General features: G+C 46.6%; 1 protein-coding gene across 7 annotated transcripts in view; it reads right to left on the reverse strand.

The window, feature by feature from the left end:
• Positions 1–17,756, reverse strand: part of POR (cytochrome p450 oxidoreductase) — a 60,088-nt gene extending 42,332 nt beyond the window's left edge. The window contains exons 1-2 of one of the 7 annotated variants that reach the window (XM_048823699.2): positions 17,512–17,756; positions 10,307–10,372 (exon numbers count right to left, since the gene is read on the reverse strand). The gene's annotated coding sequence lies outside the window, so the exon portion shown is untranslated. Of the gene's footprint in view, positions 1–10,302; positions 10,373–10,533; positions 10,553–14,683; positions 14,804–17,511 lie in introns of those variants that run through there. The other 6 variants (XM_048823695.2, XM_048823700.2, XM_048823696.2 and 3 more) reach the window with 6 other exon arrangements.
• Positions 17,757–18,965: the final 1,209 nt, after the last annotated feature.

Consider the following 18,965-nt stretch of genomic DNA (forward strand, 5'->3'; position numbering starts at 1 on the left):
CTTCCAGGTTATATAATTGTAAAACTGAAGGGCTGGAACGGACCTCAAGAGGTTGTCTAGTCCCGCTCCCTGTGCCGAGACAGGACCAAGTACACCTAGACCATCCCTGACAGCTGTTTGTCCAACCTGATCTTAAACTCCTCCAATGACAGAGATTCCACAGCCCCCGTTGGAAGCCTGTTCCAGATCTTAACTATCTTTATAGTTAGAAAGGATTTCTCAATATCTAATCCTAATCTCCCTTACTACACATGAAGCCCATTACTTCTTTCCTGCCTTCAGTGGTCACGGAGAACAATCGATCACCTTCCTCTTTGTAGTAGATCACCAATACCGTTACCAGGCCCCCTCCAGCGTTCTTCCTCCAGACTAAACATACCCAGGGTTTAAACCTTTCCTTATAGGGCAGGCGTTCTAGACCTTCAGTCATTTTTGTTGTTCTCCTCTGAACTCTTCAATTTCTTTAAACGTGGCACCCGAAACTGGACACAATTCTCTAGCTGAGGCCTCACCAGTGTCACACAGGGTGAAAGAATTACCCCATGTCTTACATATGCCCCACGACTGGAGTTCAGGGTTCTCCCTACAATACCTAGTGACGACAATCTCCAGGCCCAATTCTCCTTTTACTTGCACTGGTGTAAATCGGGTGTAGCTCCACTGACAGTGAGTTACATTCATGCATACAAGAGAAGATTCAGGACCACTGCACAAAGTGAAGCTCCAAACTACTCCTCTGGGCTGTTCACTCCTCTTCCCTAACTTGACAACTCTGTCTCTGTCATTTCGGTCTCACTGAGTTTTCAGGCACTGGATCATCCAGGACACTTTGCCATCAGGTCTGCAACTGTGCCAGCCCATACACAAGCCATGCAAGGTAGAAATGGATGAGGAAGAGGGAATTCCAGTTCCATCCACAACCACTGTAAACCCACACACGGTCTACCCAGAATCTGGTTCTATATATGCAATGCAGAAGACAGAAGAAAAGAGATCTAGAGAGATGTTTTCTACATCATTACTCTTCTATCCTGTACCATGAACTTTTATTCTAAGCAATAAGGCAAGCTACACAGTTTCCAAACATGTAAAATCAGTGGAAGCAGCCACCTGTAGGAGGTTGGGCTGGAGATTAAAATAGGAGACTGCTGGCAGATCTGCAGAGGACACGTTTGGCAACACGTACACAGAGGCCTGCAATTAGGAATTTAAGGGTATGTCTATACTACATGCCGGATCGGCGGGCAGCGATCGATCCAGTGGGGGTCAATTTATCACATTTAGTCTAGAGGCGATAAATCGACCCCCGAGCGCTCTCCCGTTGACTCCTGTACTCCACCGGAGCGAGAGGCGTCGACGGGGGAGCATCAGCAGTCGACTCACGGCAATGAGTAGATCTAAGTACGTCGACTTCAGCTACATTATTCACGTAGCTGAAGTTGCGTAACTTAGATCGACACCCCCCCCCTCCCCCCGCAGTGTAGACCAGGCCTTAGCGAATAGTTTCAATTACTGAAGATGTACGTTCCAATTATAGACAAGAGTCAGAGAACTGATAATGGAGCGTGGAGCCTTTCATCATGCAGATATTAAGTGAAAGTCCTTACTCATTGAGTGTTGTGCTAATCTTTGTGGAAAGGTGAGACTAATAGCCCCCAATTCCCTGTTCAAAGCTTTAAGCAAAGTTCAATTTGCTTGAAAACATTTATTTTAAGATTGAGTTGTTGAAGCAGAAGTTCCAGTCAGAGCAACACGACGGCTACAGAGAAAATGCTGATGCAAGTAACCAAAGAAAAGGGAAGGTGGAGAACGTGTGCTGCCGATATAGAGAATCACAGCTAAATTTCTGTGGCAACAGATGGGATGACTTGGCAGATCAGCACTCTGTCACATTTCTGCAGCCACATGACACCCCAGAATCGGCATGACTCAACACACAGATACCATTAATAAAAAGGAAGTTGAAACACAAGGCAGCAATGATTTTCCATCCCAGGAACCCTTGGTATCGCTAAGAACACGAAGGATTACACCATCATTGCAGAAATCATCATCTCTCCCAGTTAGGATACAATTGACCTTTTCCCCTGCCTGCCGCCGAGGAGCAGAAATGAACACAAAGATAAGGGAAAGCAGAACCATTTGCTCCTCTTTACAACTTAACTGGAAATACCAATATCTGGGGGGGAGTAAAGTGCTTGGTCAAATACATCAGCCATAAAAGCACTTTACAAACTGTACACAAACAGCACCACGGAAATGCAACCACCTCTGGAATGGAGGGAAGCAGCCTAGATAAACAACTGTGACATACCCGGCTCTTATGAATAGGGCAGGGGGTGACCTTTAACAGGCAGTATAAATTAAGGAAGGTGTTCATTTTGAAATACAGGGCAGTGACTCAGTTCTTTCAGCTATCAAAGTTACAAGAGATAGATGTTATTAAAACGTATATAGTAGAGAGGTATTAAAGTGAGCACAGCTAATGTTAGCCAACCACTGTCATAATAAGCAGTGAGGAGACAAACTGATATATATCTGGAGTGATACAAAAGCTACGGCTGCTTAAGGGAGGCATTGTGGCCAAGTGGCTAAAGCACTGGCCTGGGACTCAGGAGACCTAGGTTCTGTTCCAGGCTCTGCCACTGGCCTGCTGTTGACATTAGGCAAGTCATGTCCCCATTCTGTGTCTCAGTTTCCCCATCTGTAAATGTGGATAATGACGCTGACCTTCTTTGTGAAGCTTGCTGAGATTTAATTATGAACAGTGCTATACAACGTTTAGGTATTCATTATTAACACCCCACTGTGCCTTAAAAATCAGTGCCTTCTGCTCCAGGACACTCAGCACAGAAACCCATCTCACAGCCTTTGTGGTACATGGCATTTAAACATTACAACGTGCAGCATTAGCCAGAAAGAATCGTGGGTCTTTCTCCATGTCTGTTCAGCACCATTTTCCTTACCAAACAAATACAATTCACTAGAATGAAAGCTCTGATGCAGATTGTTTACTATTCCTCACCTCTTGAATTCAGGGCAATTCAGAAGATTTTCTTTTTCTCCACACCTTCGCAGTCCCAAGCACACAGCCTACCCTGATAATACTCCCTCGGCTGGCCAGATAAAGCAGGGAGGACTCTGAGCAGATGTGCTGCGGAGTGTCTCATGTCAGTGTGGCTTGCTATAGGTATTACCATTTCCTTCCCACTTCACCCACAGGGAATTTAAAGTACCAGTTATTCTGTTTTTTCTTGGTTGGTACCAGACGTATTGTTTGGTATCTAGACAAAAAGACAGCGGAGAGAAGCCCCACAGCAGCCCAAGTGACCTCTCCTTCTGGGTGCTTGTCACACTCGCTTCAGCAATGGTGAACAGATCGCAAAGACAGAAGATGAGCTCTGTGTAGCTTGAAAGCTTGTCTCTCTCACCGACAGAATCTGGTCCAATACAAGACCTCACCCATCTTCTCTCACAGATTCAATGGCATTTCTTTGCGCATGACACTACCTCAGCCTGCTATAGTCAAAGGGCCTGGTTTTATATTCCTACTGACCACAGTGGGGGTTCTGTCTGCATAAGGAATACAGGATAGAGATCCAACATACAACTGCCAGTAGGAAAATGGGATTTCTCCAGTAGGAAGACAGAAAAGGTCCAGAAGGATGATGTCAAGATTCTGTCAGTAAATTTAACCCCTGCTAGAAACTACAGAGAACTCTACAGAGGGGCTGCTGAAACATACAAGATAACTTTGCATGCACTATTTGATTCAATGATAGAAGACAATACCCAGGTATACCCCCCCCAAAGAAAAAAGTTCTATTCACCCTGGGTGAAAAGAATCTTTTCTAACTCTCCACGATCAGCATGATGAGCTTCCCATGGAGTAGGTCCTCAAAGAATCAATCCTGAAGCACTTAATGAGAGGAAAGTGATCAGGAACAGTCAGCATGGATTCACCAAGGGAAGGTCATGCCTGAATAATCTAATCGCCTTCTATGATGAGATTACTGGTTCTGTGGATGAAGGGAAAGCAGTGGATGTATTGTTTCTTGACTTTAGCAAAGCTTTTGACACGGTCTCCCACAGTATTCTTGTCAGCAAGTTAAAGAAGTATGGGCTGGATGAATGCACTATAAAGGTGGGTAGAAAGTTGGCTAGATTGTCGGGCTCAACAGGTAGTGATCAATGGCTCCATGTCTAGTTGGCAGCCGGTGTCAAGTGGAGAGCCCCAGGGGTCGGTCCTGGGGCCAGTTTTGTTCAATATCTTCATAAATGATCTGGAGGATGGTGTGGATTGCACTCTCAGCAAATTTGCAGATGATACTAAACTAGGAAGAGTGGTAGATACGCTGGAGGGCAGGAATAGGATACAGAGGGACCTAGACAAATTGGAGGATTGGGCCAAAAGAAATCTGATGAGGTTTAATAAGGATAAGTGCAGGGTCCTGCACTTAGGACGGAAGAACCCAATGCACCGCTATAGACTAGGGACTGAATGACTAGGCAGCAGTTCTGCGGAAAAGGACCTAGGGGTGACAGTGGACAAGAAGCTGGATATGAGTCAGCAGTGTGCCCTTGTTGCCAAGAAGGCCAATGGCATTTTGGGACGTATAAGTAGGGGCATAGCCAGCAGATCGAGGGACGTGATCGTTCCCCTCTATTCGACATTGGTGAGGCCTCATCTGGAGTACTGTGTCCAGTTTTGGGCCCCACACTACAAGAAGGATGTGGATAAATTGGAGAGAGTCCAGCAAAGGGCAACAAAAATGATTAGGGGTCTGGAACACATGACTTATGAAGAGAGGCTGAGGGAACTGGGATTGTTTAGTCTGCAGAAGAGAAGAATGAGGGGGGATTTGATAGCTGCTTTCAACTACCTGAGAGGTGGTTCCAGAGAGGATGGTTCTAGTCTATTCTCAGTGGTAGAAGAGGATAGGACAAGGAGCAATCGTCTCAAGTTGCAGTGGGGGAGGTTTAGGTTGGATATTAGGAAAAACTTTTTCACTAGGAGGGTGGTGAAGCACTGGAATGCGTTACCTAGGGAGGTGGTAGAATCTCCTTCCTTAGAAGTTTTTAAGGTCAGGCTTGACAAAGCCCTGGCTGGGATGATTTAATTGGGGATTGGTCCTGCTTTGAGCAGGGGGTTGGACTAGATGACCTCCTGAGGTCCCTTCCAACCCTGATATTCTATGATTCCCAAGCCTCGACACAAGGAATAATCTCTTCTCTCGCAGATCTCAATGAAGAGGGTAATTGAATATACAGACACTGTGACGTTGCACTCTATATGATTTTATGAAAGTATGCTAATGAGTGTAAATATAATGTAACTAATATATGCTTCATGCAAAAGGTCTCTTGTAAGGTATCACTACAAAGCTTATAATCTACTGAGTGTGGTCATCCTATTTGTATAAATGTATCACTCTTGTATCTGAAACGAGAAATATAACTCTGAGGTCCTATTGTAGTTACGCAAAGTGTGCGCCATTAATGGTGGTCTGGAATCTTAATGGCTCCCATTAACCAGGACAACTGACTGTAGATGGCTCTGTTTTATCTGTAAGTATTCCTTACAGGTGAGTAACGAAGTCTTACAGTGACATGTGATCATGTCACCTGAACTGGAATCCATCTTTAAGCTTTTCCATTGGGTTCCCACCCTCCTTCTCAGAGGGACAAAGGATTCCCGCCTTATGCAAAAGATATATATAAGTGGGTGGAATAGAACAAAGGGGGCGGCCATCATGTGAAATCCCCTAGCTACCACCTGAGCTGGAACAAGGGCTGTACCAGGGGAAAGGATTGTGCCCAGACTAGGAAGGTGTCCAATCTGTGAAAGAAACTTATTGAAACATCTCTGAGGGTGAGATTTTATCTGTATTCAGTTTTATTACTGTACTAGGCATAAACTTGCATGTTTTATTTTATTTTGCTCAGTAATTCACTTTGTTCTGTCTGTTACTACCAGAGTATGTATTAATACTGGGGGGGGGGGGGTCAAACAGCTGTGCATATCTCTCTATCAGCGTTATAGAGGGCGAACAATTTATGAGTTTACCCTGCATAAGCTTTATACAGGGTAAAACTGATTTATTTGGGGTTTGGACCCCATTGGCAGTTGGGATCTAAGTGTTAAAGACAGGAGCACTTCTTAAGTTGCTTTCAGTTAAGTCTGCAGCTTTGGGGCACGTGGTTCAGACCCTGGGTCTGAGTTGGAGCAGACTGGCGTGTCTGGCTCAGCAAGAGAGGGTGCTGGAGTCCCAAGCTGGCAGGGAAAGCAGGGGCAGAAGTAGTCTTGGCACATCAGTTGGCAGCCCCCGGGGGGGTTCTGTGATCCATCCTGTCAGAGACACAAAGCACAGTCCTAGTCCAATTCCTACCCTAACTGCAAACGTTTCACTGCACTCAGACCCAGCCCTGACTGATGTTCAGTTCCATCAATTCTTGATGAAATCCAGGTCAGTTAGGATTGCTCAGCACCAACCAGGATCAGGCACCTACTCCAGCCGCGTAGCCAGGTGGAGGGAACAGGGGGAGCGATCCACAAAAGAGGCGCCACCCGCTGCAGCACTTTTACTCACCCCACGGCGCTCCGGCGGCCGGCCATCGCTCGCTCCTGGTGTCTTCGGTGGCACCGACGGTCCCGCCGCCGAGGTGCCACCAAAGACCCGGAGCGAGTGAAGGTCCCGCCGCCGAGGTGCCACCGAAGACCCGGAGCGAGTGAAGGTCCCGCCGCCGAGGTGCCACCGAAGACCCGGAGCGAGTGAAGGTCCCGCCGCCGAGGTGCCACCGAAGACCCGGAGTGCCGCCGGGTGAGTAAAAGGGCCGCAGCGGGTGACACCTTGCTTTTTGGATCGCTCCTCCTGTTCCCTCAGCAGGAGAAAATTTAGAAGGCGCCAAGACACTGACAAGGCGCCACCTGTGCTCAGTGGGGGAGCGGCCGCTCCCTCGCTCCCCCCCAGCAACGCTACTGACCTACTCCACAGCTTTTATGTGAGCTAGATTTTTTTAAATCTTCTGTTCCTCATGTAAGAGTTTTGAGGAAAAGCTCAAATAAATCTCTTCTTGCTTTGCATAAACGTTTATAATACCACTGCTTGGCACTTCTATCCTTGGTCGGAAGGTGTTGTGGAAGCAGCACTGATTCAGCCTCACAACCAGGATGAGGTACTATTTTTCTGATCAGGAAACTAGGGCATGGAGCAATGAGGTCCAGCCTCACCAGGCAACGGTAATGGTGGTTGTCTTCCCTTGCAAGACACTGGTTTCTCGACAATTTTCAACAGCTCAGAATTCCCAATCTGAGCCGACGGCTTGGCTCCAGGAGCAAGTGAAGTAGGAGTAAAAAACATGTTGCATAACGCATAACTGTGAAGGGATTTTTTTAACGTACAAAACGTAAACAAAAAAGCCACTCAACAAGGCATTCCCTTCTCATCAAATCTTGATGCTGTAACTCTCACAGGATGAAGACTGTACTTAGAATAGAATCTGTGCCAGTGTGTATTTCTTCCTAGCAGATTTTTTAAACATGATCTCAGCTTCAAGCATGGTACATTTGGGCTTTCATTACCAACCAAAAACAAAAAAAAAAAACTGGCTGCAGCTCTCACTTGAGAAGAGCGGAATGATTGTAAAAGCTAGAAGACAGAGCATCAGAAAGAGGAGGATGGTTTCACAGGGACAGGAAGAGAATTCTGTCCTTGGGCTGACAAAGATTGTGTCTTTGGGCTGCATGCCAATTCAGGTTAACTTATTTTTGTAGTTTGAAGCCTCTTGTATTTAATTTGGTGTTATTTGTTACTGTGAGCTTAGAGAACAGCTGTTTTCAACAGCCCTGAAAGCTTCCAGCCTTGAAAAGCCCTGAAAGCTTCCAGCCTTGAAAAGCCTGACTATTTTTGATTTTAAGCACCAACCATTGTGAGGTATTTGCCTCAGTGTCAAACTGCCCTACCAAGAACTCCACAGTTACTTACACACCAATTAACGTGGGTCAGCATGGATGTTTTTGTTTCTGATCCCTAGATAAACTGAAACAATGAGGGCACAAGGTAAGAGAATACCCTCTTCCAACCAAAACCGTTGACCAGTTTGATTTCCCAGTGGAAAACAAGTTCAGATTGTAAACAGCAGCATGGTAAAGGGCAAAACCAACACTGTAAAAAAATCCATGTATCAAGACAGGTCAGGAGATGGTTAACTTCAACCCTGCACACTGTATTGTGGGGCACTGTTTACACAGCCAACACCTCTGCACAGGCTTAAGCAGCAGAATTTTAAGAGCCCCCATGTAAATCTGAATATTGTGGAGGGTTCAAGAATTTAACTGCAGGTAGCTGTGTTTGGAGACTTGGATATGATTAAAAGGATGCCGCCAATTTACATATCATACGCCTGTCTGAAAATGTTACAAGCAACACCTACAATCCCTGTATCTTCTCCCTCCATCAATTTCTTTACTGTGTGCATTTGAGAGCACTTTGTGCACAGTCGTCTCCACTGAGTCCCCTTGTATTCATAGTTGATCCACACAAATGGGAAACAGGCCTTTCACACAGCGAGGGGGGAGGGGGGGGGAGAGATACATTGATTAACAGGTGATTGTAAAGCCACCGGAACTGGCCAGGGGATTCATTAAGTGTCTGATAAATGTGAAGCCCTCATCATCAGTGGGGAGGTTTAGGTTGGATATTAGGAAAAACTTTTTCACTAAGGGGGTGGTGAAACACTGGAATACGTTACCTAGGAAGGTGGTGGAATCTCCTTCCTTAGAGGTTTTTAAGGTCAGGCTTGACAAAGCCCTGGCTGGGATGATTTAGATGGCGATCGGTCCTGCTTTGAGCAGGGGGTTGGACTAGATGACCTCCTGAGGTCCCTTCCAACCCTGATATTCTATGATCCCTCACACTGTGGCTTCTGGTAAGGAGGCTTCTCTCTCAGCACATTGTTTCCTGGCTGTTACAAGGGTAGGTTCCCAGCCTGGAAATCCTGCTCCCCAGTAAGCAACTCCAGCGTCTGCCTCTGCTGCTCTCAGCTTTCCCAACCAGCAGAAGGAAACTGACCTAATTTTTGTCAGTTTCACCATTTCCCAATGATTCCAGCAGCAGCCCTGACAAGGGACAAGACTGAGTTTTCACTCTGCTGCCCCATGGCAAAGCACTGAGCAGAACCCAGGGCTCTAGAACTGTCTGGCTGCACAATCAAGCAGACAGCCCTGCAGGAGTCCCTTGGTTCTTATTTTGACAGTTTCCTTCGCAACCATATGTGCTTTAAAAAAAAAGCAAAGAGAGTCTGGGTGATGGGGGGGCAGGGATGATGTTAAATGAAAGCTTAGATTCTGCAAAAGTGAAAGAATTGCAAATACGTATTATTAACCCAAAGTGTAGCAAATATCAGTATGATTTTTTAAAACCCAAGATTTCATCACTAGTATATTATCACACCATTTCTTCGAAGCACTTCACATCCATTAGATGTTTGTCTCAACACCCCCACAAGGGTGGGAAGTATTATTTTACATGAGAGAGAACAAAGATGCTGTGTCTTGCCCATATCATGCACTACAGTGGAAGAGCACAAAACAGAACCCAGATCCCCAGACTCCCAGTCCTGTTTTTTTAAATACAGCCACCCTATGCACATGATAGTTGTTGAAGGTTAAGGAGTCTGAGTTAGAAAGTTTTATTTTACCAGGAAACATTGGGGGGTGGGGGGGAACAGTTCTAATTCAGTGCTCTCTGATACAGTCTTCACATTTGGGGTTTAGTGAGCATGAAATATGTCACGTGTATTTGTTTTCTCTTTGTATACTTGAGAATTATTGGAGTGTTTTTCCTTTGTCTCAGTGTGAGTGGCTATTGTTTGCCTGACACAGTTACGTATATGCCACTCCAATATTACATAATCATGACTTGTGCAATGATTCTACCCTGTACTTTACCAGGCTGATACCCCAAAGTAGTGTCTAACTAGAAACTGGAATAAATCCTAGTCATGTTGCATGAGAGGTGATCAATAGTTACATTTTAGAAGTGACTTGCATGGTATCTGGATATTATAATGAGAGATAGTGTGGCTGTCAGTGCAGAAAAGTGAGAACCAGGACTAGTGGTTTCTATTTCCAGCTCTGCTACCAACTTACAGCAAGTTAAGTATGGCACTTAGAGCCAGATTTTTTTAAAAAATTTCAACACCCCCAATTAAGGCCAGATTTTCAGAGCTGAAAATATGACTCACTTCCCTACACAATTCCAATCCATTTCCTCTTCTGATTTGTAAAACAAACATATTTACCTGCCTCACAAGAGGTGATGAAGTTGGCCTGTTAGCAAAGTGCTTCGAAATGTTCAGAACTGTACAGGCACTGTACAAATGTAAAAGGAAAATTAGGCTATTAGTACTCTGTGGAATATTCCAAAGAAACTATGTAAGTATCATTAAAAAAAAAAAACAATTAGGAAAACACCCTTAGTTGCTAACCAAGCAAGAACATTAAAATAATACGCAGCTAAAAGTCAAACTAACTTTCCCTGTGTGTCACTTTGGACTGTCACGGTTCTTAGGAGTAGCCTTCAGTACTACAAAGACTTCTTGCTCAATGTTTTCTTTCGGCAGGTTCTATGGCCCAGAAGCAGCACACAAATGGATTTTTGTGTTTAACTGAGAAAGAGGTAATCACAGATTATTAAATTTCAGACTGTCCATGTTGCATATAATAGAGTAGGTAATTAAGCTTATTAAGGACTCTTTAAATATTGATCTTTTGAATAGGTGCACCAATACAGTAGAACATGTGACACACCTTTTACAAGGTGTGAAGCGTAATCCTAGCACTAGGATCAAATTATACTGGGAAAGCAACTTACGTAAGATATTAACCATGGTTTTTTAGTTAAGAAAGCAGAACAAAGTTCATCCAGGGTAGATAACATCCTCTTGGTATCAAGTATCAGGGGTTAGCCATGTTAGTCTGTATCCACAAAAACAACAAGGAGTCCAGTGGCACCTTAAAGACTAACAGATTTATTTCAGCATAAGCTTTCATGGGTAAAAACCTCACTTCTTCAGATGCATGGAGTGAAAGTTACAGACATAAATATACTGACACATGAAGAGAAGGGAGTTACCTCACAAGTGGAAAACCAGTGTTGACAGGGCCAATTCGATCAGGGTGGATGTAGTTTTTTATATCAGAGAACTATAAACGCTTGGTAGTTTTTTATATAAGAGAAAAAGGGAGAGACCAGGATGGGTATGGTACTGAACAAGGTAACAGATTACTCCAATTCTCTGAAGATCACACCAACGCAAAAGATTGACTAAAAAATTACCCTATGGAATTCTATAGTTACTCTTTATCTGTAACTTATGAAGCAAATTTGCTTCATTCACGTCTGAAGTTCAAAGGGCACTGTTAATCTGAACTCCAATCAGTTTAATAAAGAAGAAGAAGAAGGTTAAAAGTCATTTAGGTCTTACAGCTGCCTCTGAGGGCCCCAATCGTTTTGGTGGTTTTCACAAGCAAGTTCTCCTGCTTCTAACTTTTTTTCTCATTCCTGTTGCGGTATAAAAGATCCCCACAAACAGGGGAAACGGATCAAACGAACAACAGAGGAAAAGTGAGAATGATTATTCAGTAACAGACTGCTCTATAAATGAAATTACTATAAGTACAGGTCAATTGCTTAAAGAGATGCCAACTTACAAAGCCCAATAGTCTCAAATTTTTTCCACCTATTGTTCAAATTTTGTACTTTAAAACAGGTAAGCTTAGTATAAACAAATGAGATTGGAAGAGTTTATTTGCTTTTGTTATAGAACCATGGTGTTTCGCTCCTACCAATGAGAATATATGTAAACAACTAGTTTGGCCAGATCCTCCCCTAATAGCTGGCTTAGTTAATAGCTTCTCAAAGCACATTTCAAGTTATTAATGGAACCACACAAATTACAAAGAGAGGCTCTGTTTGTTGTTGTTTTTAAACACATTCGGGAGGACTTGAATGTTCAAAATACACATTTGAGGGCCTGAAGGAAAAACAAAAAACCTATTCATGCAGTCTTGCTATTGCCCTCACAGATAGATAAATACAGCCTTACAGGCACAGAACAGACCTGTCCAAAAAAAAAAAAGAAGAAGAAGAAGAGCTGTGGAATTCTGCACCCATTCCACCCTCAGCTATCACGGCAGAAGATCTGCAGTTAAACCTATTACTACTGTAGTACACGGATGAAAGACTGCCAATTAAATGAATGAAAAAGTGGTATTGCAATCCAGTAGGTGGTGCTCTTCCCTCTGAATGAATGCCCCAGCATGGTGCAAACAGGGCATTTCAACAGGGCAAAGGTATGCCCTAATTCCAAGTCTGACCTGTTGCAGTGACAGTGTGCATTATTGACACCAGTTACTCTATTTCACTCCGGGGTGGCTACATTTCAGCAGTGGATGAAGCAACCACTACGAAGCGCGCATCAAGTTTGACACATTTTGAAGTTGAAGGCTCCATATAAGTAAAAATATTGTCATTTCATATTCAGAACTGGGAAAAATTTTAAGTGACTGGATTGAAGGAGCTTCAGTTCTTTTTGGCTTCTGGCCTGCAAGTTAACTGCTGAACAAACTCGGATTTTAAAAAAATCAGAAAGATGAACGTGCAAAAGAATGTCAATGATACAATAACAGGTTTCAGAGGAACAGCCGTGTTAGTCTGTATTTGCAAAAAGAAAAGGAGTACTTGTGGCACCTTAGAGACTAACCAATTTATTTGAGCATGAGCTTTCGTGAGCTACAGCTCACTTCATCAGATGTAGTGATGAAGTGAGCTGTAGCTCACGAAAGCTCATGCTCAAATAAATTGGTTAGTCTCTAAGGTGCCACAAGTACTCCTTTTCTTAATGATACAATAATTCATCCTCTTCAGATGAAATGAACAAACTGTCCAAGGAGTCCTCCTCTCTATATCTGGTCCACTCTTCCAATGGCTTATTTTAGCTTCAATAGCCTCTTTCAACCAAGGTTACATAAAAATGTTTGGCCAAAACCCAGTCTAAGTGCCGCAGGATGGGTCACTTATTCCTATGAATGAGGAAACCTGATAAACTCCCCTGGTTAATCTTGGTCATTATGTTCCCTGCAGCTCGTCCCACCAGTTTTAACTCTCCACCACCTTCTTTGGGGAGATTTTTCTTCAGTCTATGAAACCTACATTTTTATTTTGTTTTTTTTAAACTTCACCCCACCACTCCTAGCGATGTCCCTTTGTCTACAGATATTTGAAAGACGGAAAAAGATTTCCCAGGCCAAGCTGCCTACATGGCGAGAAAAACACCTGCAGAGATAACACAGGAGTTTTAATAGCCAAGTCAGAGTTCTACCCCAGCACAGAAGCTGGACGGGAACAGACATCGCTGGAGTGCAGAGCCTGCCACCAGGCTCTAGGGCATTCTGGGCCAGGTCTCCTCCAGCTCTCCTGTTGAAGCTGTTCCATTTTGGTTTAAAATTCTTGAACAGTCACTGGGCCAGAAATAGAGTGCGAGGAGGACTCTACAGCCTGGTGATTAGGGCCCTCACCAGGGAGACCTGGGTTCCAGGCCCTGCGCCGATGAATATTTAGTTATGTATACAGAGTGAACCAGCTTCAACAGGTGAGACCAAGAAAGGCAGAGCCTATAGCTTTAGGTGGTTAGGGCATTCACCTGGGAGAGAAGAAACTTGGACTCAAATCCCTGCTGCAGAACGGGGATCTGAGCCAGGGTCCCACAATAAAAGGTGGCCAGGGGCACGACCCCCCATCACCTCCTCCCCAATTATTTGTGACGCTAGCCTGTCTTTCTCCTTCTGACCAAACTGCATTTTTGACAGACCCCTGTCGAATTTGCCAGTAGTTTCAGGTCAATTAAAACCGGCACTTTCCAACAAATGAACTGTTCATCTAAAAAGTTTCACCCAGCTCTTCTATGGGGCACATGGCAGACAGGCTACCCAGCACCAGGAGCCACACAGCTCTGAGACACTTCTGCCAGCATTCAGACAGAGCCACGGACAGAATCCGGAGTCCTGGTTCCCTGGCTCAAACCCACCAGAACCCGAAACAGAACCTAGGAGCTCTGGCTCCCCTGCCTGAATCCACTACACCCCGCTCCCCACCCAGTGGTGGGGAAAGAACCCAGGAGTCCTGGCTCCCAATCCCCTTCCCTCCCCACACTGCTCTAACCCACTAGACCCCACGCACACACTCCCCTCCCCAAGCAAGCGGAGAACCTCGGAGTCCTGGCTCCCAGCCCCCTATGTACCCCACTAAACCCCCCTCCCAGCACTGGGGAAAGAACCCAGGAGTCCTGGCTCCCAGCCCCCGCTGCTCTCACCCAATAGACCCCCTCCCCGAGCGGGAAAAGAACCCAGGAGTCCCAGCTCCAGGCCCCCATGTACCCCACCAGACCCCCCCGCGCTGGGGAAAGAACCCAGGAGTCCCGGCTCCAGGCCCCCATGTACCCCACCAGACCCCCGCGCTGGGGAAAGAACCCAGGAGTCCCGGCTCCAGCCCCCATGTACCCCACCAGACCCCCCGCGCTGGGGAAAGAACCCAGGAGTCCCGGCTCCAGGCCCCATGTACCCCACCAGACCCCCCGCGCTGGGGAAAGAACCCAGGAGTCCCGGCTCCAGCCCCGCACCCACCTGGCGGCTCCTCCTCAGCGGCTGCAGCCGGGCCCAGCACAGCCCGGCCGGCACGTACAGCGGCACCTACCACCTCGGGACGTGGGGGTGAGGGCCTGGCCCCGCCACCGGGGCCTCCTGCGCCGCCGCCGCCGCCGCCCGGACCCCGGAGCAGCCGCGACCTCAGCGCGACCCCCGAGCCGCCGCCGCCCCCCGCGGCCTCCTCCCGGAGCGGCGCTGACACCCGCCCCCCGCGGCCCCGCTTGGTACAGTCCGCCCGGCCTGGCGGGGGTGGGGAGCGTGTTAAAGAGACAGCGCCGCCCGGGGGGCCCGGCTGGGGCCAGGGGCATGACGGGGGGTTGGGGCGTAGGGCCAGTTGCGGGGCAGGGGGAAGATGTTGGGGCGTAGGGCCAGTTGGGGTGCAGGGGGAAGATGGGGGGGTTGGGCGTAGGGCTAGTTGGGGGGCAGGGGGAAGATGGGGGGTTGGGGTGTAGGGCCAGTTGGGGGGCAGGGGGAAGATGGGGGGGTTGGGGCGTAGGGCCAGTTGCGGGGCAGGGGGAAGATGTTGGGGCGTAGGGCCAGTTGGGGTGCAGGGGGAAGATGGGGGGGTTGGGGCGTAGGGCCAGTTGGGGGGCAGAGGGAAGATGGGGGTGGGGCGTAGGGCCAGTTGGGGGGCAGGGGGAAGATGTTGGGGCGTAGGGCCAGTTGGGGGGCAGGGGGAAGATGGGGGGTTTGGGCGTAGGGCCAGTTGCGGGGCAGGGGGAAGATGTTGGGGCGTAGGGCCAGTTGGGGTGCAGGGGGAAGATGGGGGGGTTGGGGCGTAGGGCCAGTTGGGGGGCAGGGGGAAGATGGGGGGGTTGCTGAGGGCTCAGGATGCAAGGCCCAGTTGAGGGCTGGGGAAGGATGGGGGTGCTGGGGCCCCATTGTACTAGAAGCTGTACAGATTCATAGCAAGAGACAGTCACTGCCCCATAGATCTATCTAGACAAGACAAAGTATTATCCCCATTTTACAGCTCGGCGCTGAGGCATGGAGAAATTAAGGCCCTGATCCTCACAGGTATTTGAAATCAATAGGCATTAGGCACCTGAATACCCCCAGGGTTATGAAAAACAGTGTACCCTCAACAACACAGGTCGAGTCACCCCTGGTACAGGTGCAACTAGGTTGACGGAAGATCGAGCGAGCTACCGCCCCTGGGACAAGTGGATTAACTGCATTGATGGAAAAGCCCCGATTGTCGATGTACGAAGTGTCTGTACTACAGCTGCAACACCGCAACTGTGCTGTTGTAGGTGTACACGTGGCCTAAATGACTTGCCCAGTGTCAAACAGGGAAGCTGTGGCAGAGTTGGCAACTACAAGATTTTCTGTGAGAGCATCTTTCCTAAGAAAAAGCCATCAGTGAGTCACTTAATATCCATGAAAAGAACAGGAGGACTTGTGGCACCTTCGAGACAAACAAATTTATTTGAGCGTAAGCTTTCGTAAGCTACAGCTCACTTCATCGGATGCATTCATTTTCCACCGATGAAGTGAGCTGTAGCTCACGAAAGCTTATGCTCAAATAAATTGGTTAGTCTCTAAGGTGCCACAAGTCCTCCTTTTCTTTTTGCGAAGACAGACTAACACGGCTGCTGCTCTGAAACCTGTTAATATCCATGGTACATGCTCTTAGATTTAATTTAAAAAAACTATTGTTCCTGGAAAGATAATTCACCATCTAACGCTGAAGGAAAACCTATTCTAATACCGTCAGATTTTGGTCTTGGGGCTTGTTTACAAGGTAACTAAAACTAAAATAACTAAATGGGTTGTAATTCACATCTTCAGTGGAAGTGTGTGTGGGGACACTTATTTAGGGGGGAGGGATAGCTCAGTGGTTTGAGCATTGGCCTGATAAACCTAGGGTTGTGAGTTCAATCCTTCAGGGGGCCATTTAGGGATCGGGGCAAAAATCAGGGAGTGGTCCTGCTTTGAGCAGCAGGTTGGACTAGATGACCTCCTGAGGTCCCTTCCAGCCCTGATATTCTATGATACTGAAAAATAAGAACATCTGATTTATGTATAATTTTAAGCTGATTTTTAATGATTTAAGTTATATCAAAGTAGAGCCCTCTTATTTTGGTTCCAGTTACTGTTCAGACAATTCCTTGGATTTCCTGTGTCTGATTCCCCACTGCATTTCTCCACCTTTACATTAGTGTAAATCCAGCTAGTGATTTCAGCAGTTACATCAGCATAAAAGTGGAGTAACAGTGGTGACTTAGGCCCCTTGCCTGTGTTACACAATCAATATTCATTCAAGAGCAAACCAGTGACCGCAAGAGCAGAAGCCAGACCAGTCAAACACGCTCTAAAGATTTCCTGGGCTTGTCCTCAAGCAAAAGTTGTACTGCTTTAAGTGGTATAGTTAAAGAAGTACAAGCCCTCTAGTTTGGACCAAGTTATACGGGTATAAAAGTGTTAATACTAGTATAGTTATACGCGTATAATAGAGAAGGGGAATGAGCGATATGGATACTTAGCTCTTACGTAGAAGTTTTCATCCATAGATCTCAAAGCACTTTACAAAGAGGTCAGTATCATTATCCCCATTTTACAGATGGAGAAACTGAGGCACAGGAAGGTGACATGACTTGCCCAAGGTCACCCAGCAGGACAAAACCAGGTCTCCTGGGTCCCAGTCTAGTGCTCTGGTCACTAAGCACCTTTACACCCATATAACTGTGTCCACACAAGGAGTTGTACCAGTAAAAATCACACCCCCTAACTGTGAGTTATATTGGCACAACAATTGTGGGTACTAGTCAAAGTGAATGCAGCAGGTGGGAACTAAGACCACCAACCTTCTCAAAGGTAGATCTGTCCAATGTCACCAGCTTTGGCTCTTTTCTTGTCCTGGTTCTTTGATTATTTTGATCGATTGATTTTTACCATCCAGTTGGTGTCATATGATGTTGCCTGAGGTGGAAAAGCCTGCTGCATTCACACGTCCTTTTCTGGGGCCCGTATTCCACATAAAGCCGAGTAACAAGGTTTGGGCTCTGTAGTTCTGCGGGAGAGTTGACTGTATCTGCAAAAGGAAGAACTGCCTCTCCGGTTTCCTTTTTATCTCCTGGGCTGAGCCTATGTGGTTTAAGCTGAGGGGAAAGTCAGATGTGGAAAGGGCGGAGACGGCAGGGAGGAGGGGTTATGCTAAACCCGGTTGCGGGGGCTCTGCCTTTGCTCCGCAGCCCAGCCCCTTAAAATCAGAAATGCGATAATTCATATTTAGTAGGAAATGACCTAGGGACGCTCTGTACTTTCCTGTCCATACACAACAGTAAGGTTGAAATCTGCACGTTTCTGTGGAAGAGGCCAGTGTTCTCGTCAAAATGACAACTGGTTACGCAATTAACTTTTTCACTGCTGGCTGTTTACCACACCTGCTGGGCTGCTCTCATTCCTCAGCATTTCACTGAAATCCACAGAGCGTTAGGGTGCACGTGGAGAGATTCTCCTCCGTAGCAGGAGCGCTCTGCCTGCACACTTCAGTCATACAGGGGCAGCCGGACAGGATGTAACCAGGGCAGTGAGCAGCGTGGCAGTCGCCTTCTGCCTGGACCTAACTAGGACATACATTCCCAAGTCAGAAAGGACCACTGAGATCATCGAGGCTGACCTCCTGCATAACACAGGCCAGAGAACTGCCCTAAAATAATGCCTAGAACAGATCCTTTACAGTTAGCCATATTAAAATGCATATTGTGTGCTTGTGCCCCAATCGCCAAGCAATCCAGATCGCTCGGTAGCAGTGACCAGTCTTCTTCATTACTTACCACTCCCCCGATTTTTGTGTCGTCTGCAAACTTTATCAGGGATGATTTTCTGTTTTCTTCCGGGTCATTAACAGACATGTTGCCTAGCGCAAGGCCAAGAACCCTTTCGCCTCATGCACCGATCCAGGTGTGGTACATGAGTACCTCCTCATCAGTCTATGCTTCAAGTATGCACCACGGCAGGTCACTTCTTTAGAGCCTGGGAGCAAACGAGTTAATTCCTCCATAATGGTGGCAATGGCTCCTGATGGCATTTTTGTTAGGCCAGTGGTCTAAGATTTCCAAAGGGAGTTCCATTCAACTTTTTCCCAGGGTCCACCAATGAAAAAAGGTTGAAAGTTAGGCCTGTAGAGGGCCTGCTTTAATAAATATCACGGGTATGGATCGGGGTGACCAACTTGAGCCTGAGAAAGAACCAGAATATACCAATGTACATTGCCAAAGAGCCACAGTAATACGTCACCGGCCCCTCATCAGCTCCC

Source organism: Caretta caretta, chromosome 17 (genome assembly GCF_965140235.1).
Source record: "Caretta caretta isolate rCarCar2 chromosome 17, rCarCar1.hap1, whole genome shotgun sequence".
Classification (NCBI taxonomy): domain Eukaryota; kingdom Metazoa; phylum Chordata; order Testudines; family Cheloniidae; genus Caretta; species Caretta caretta.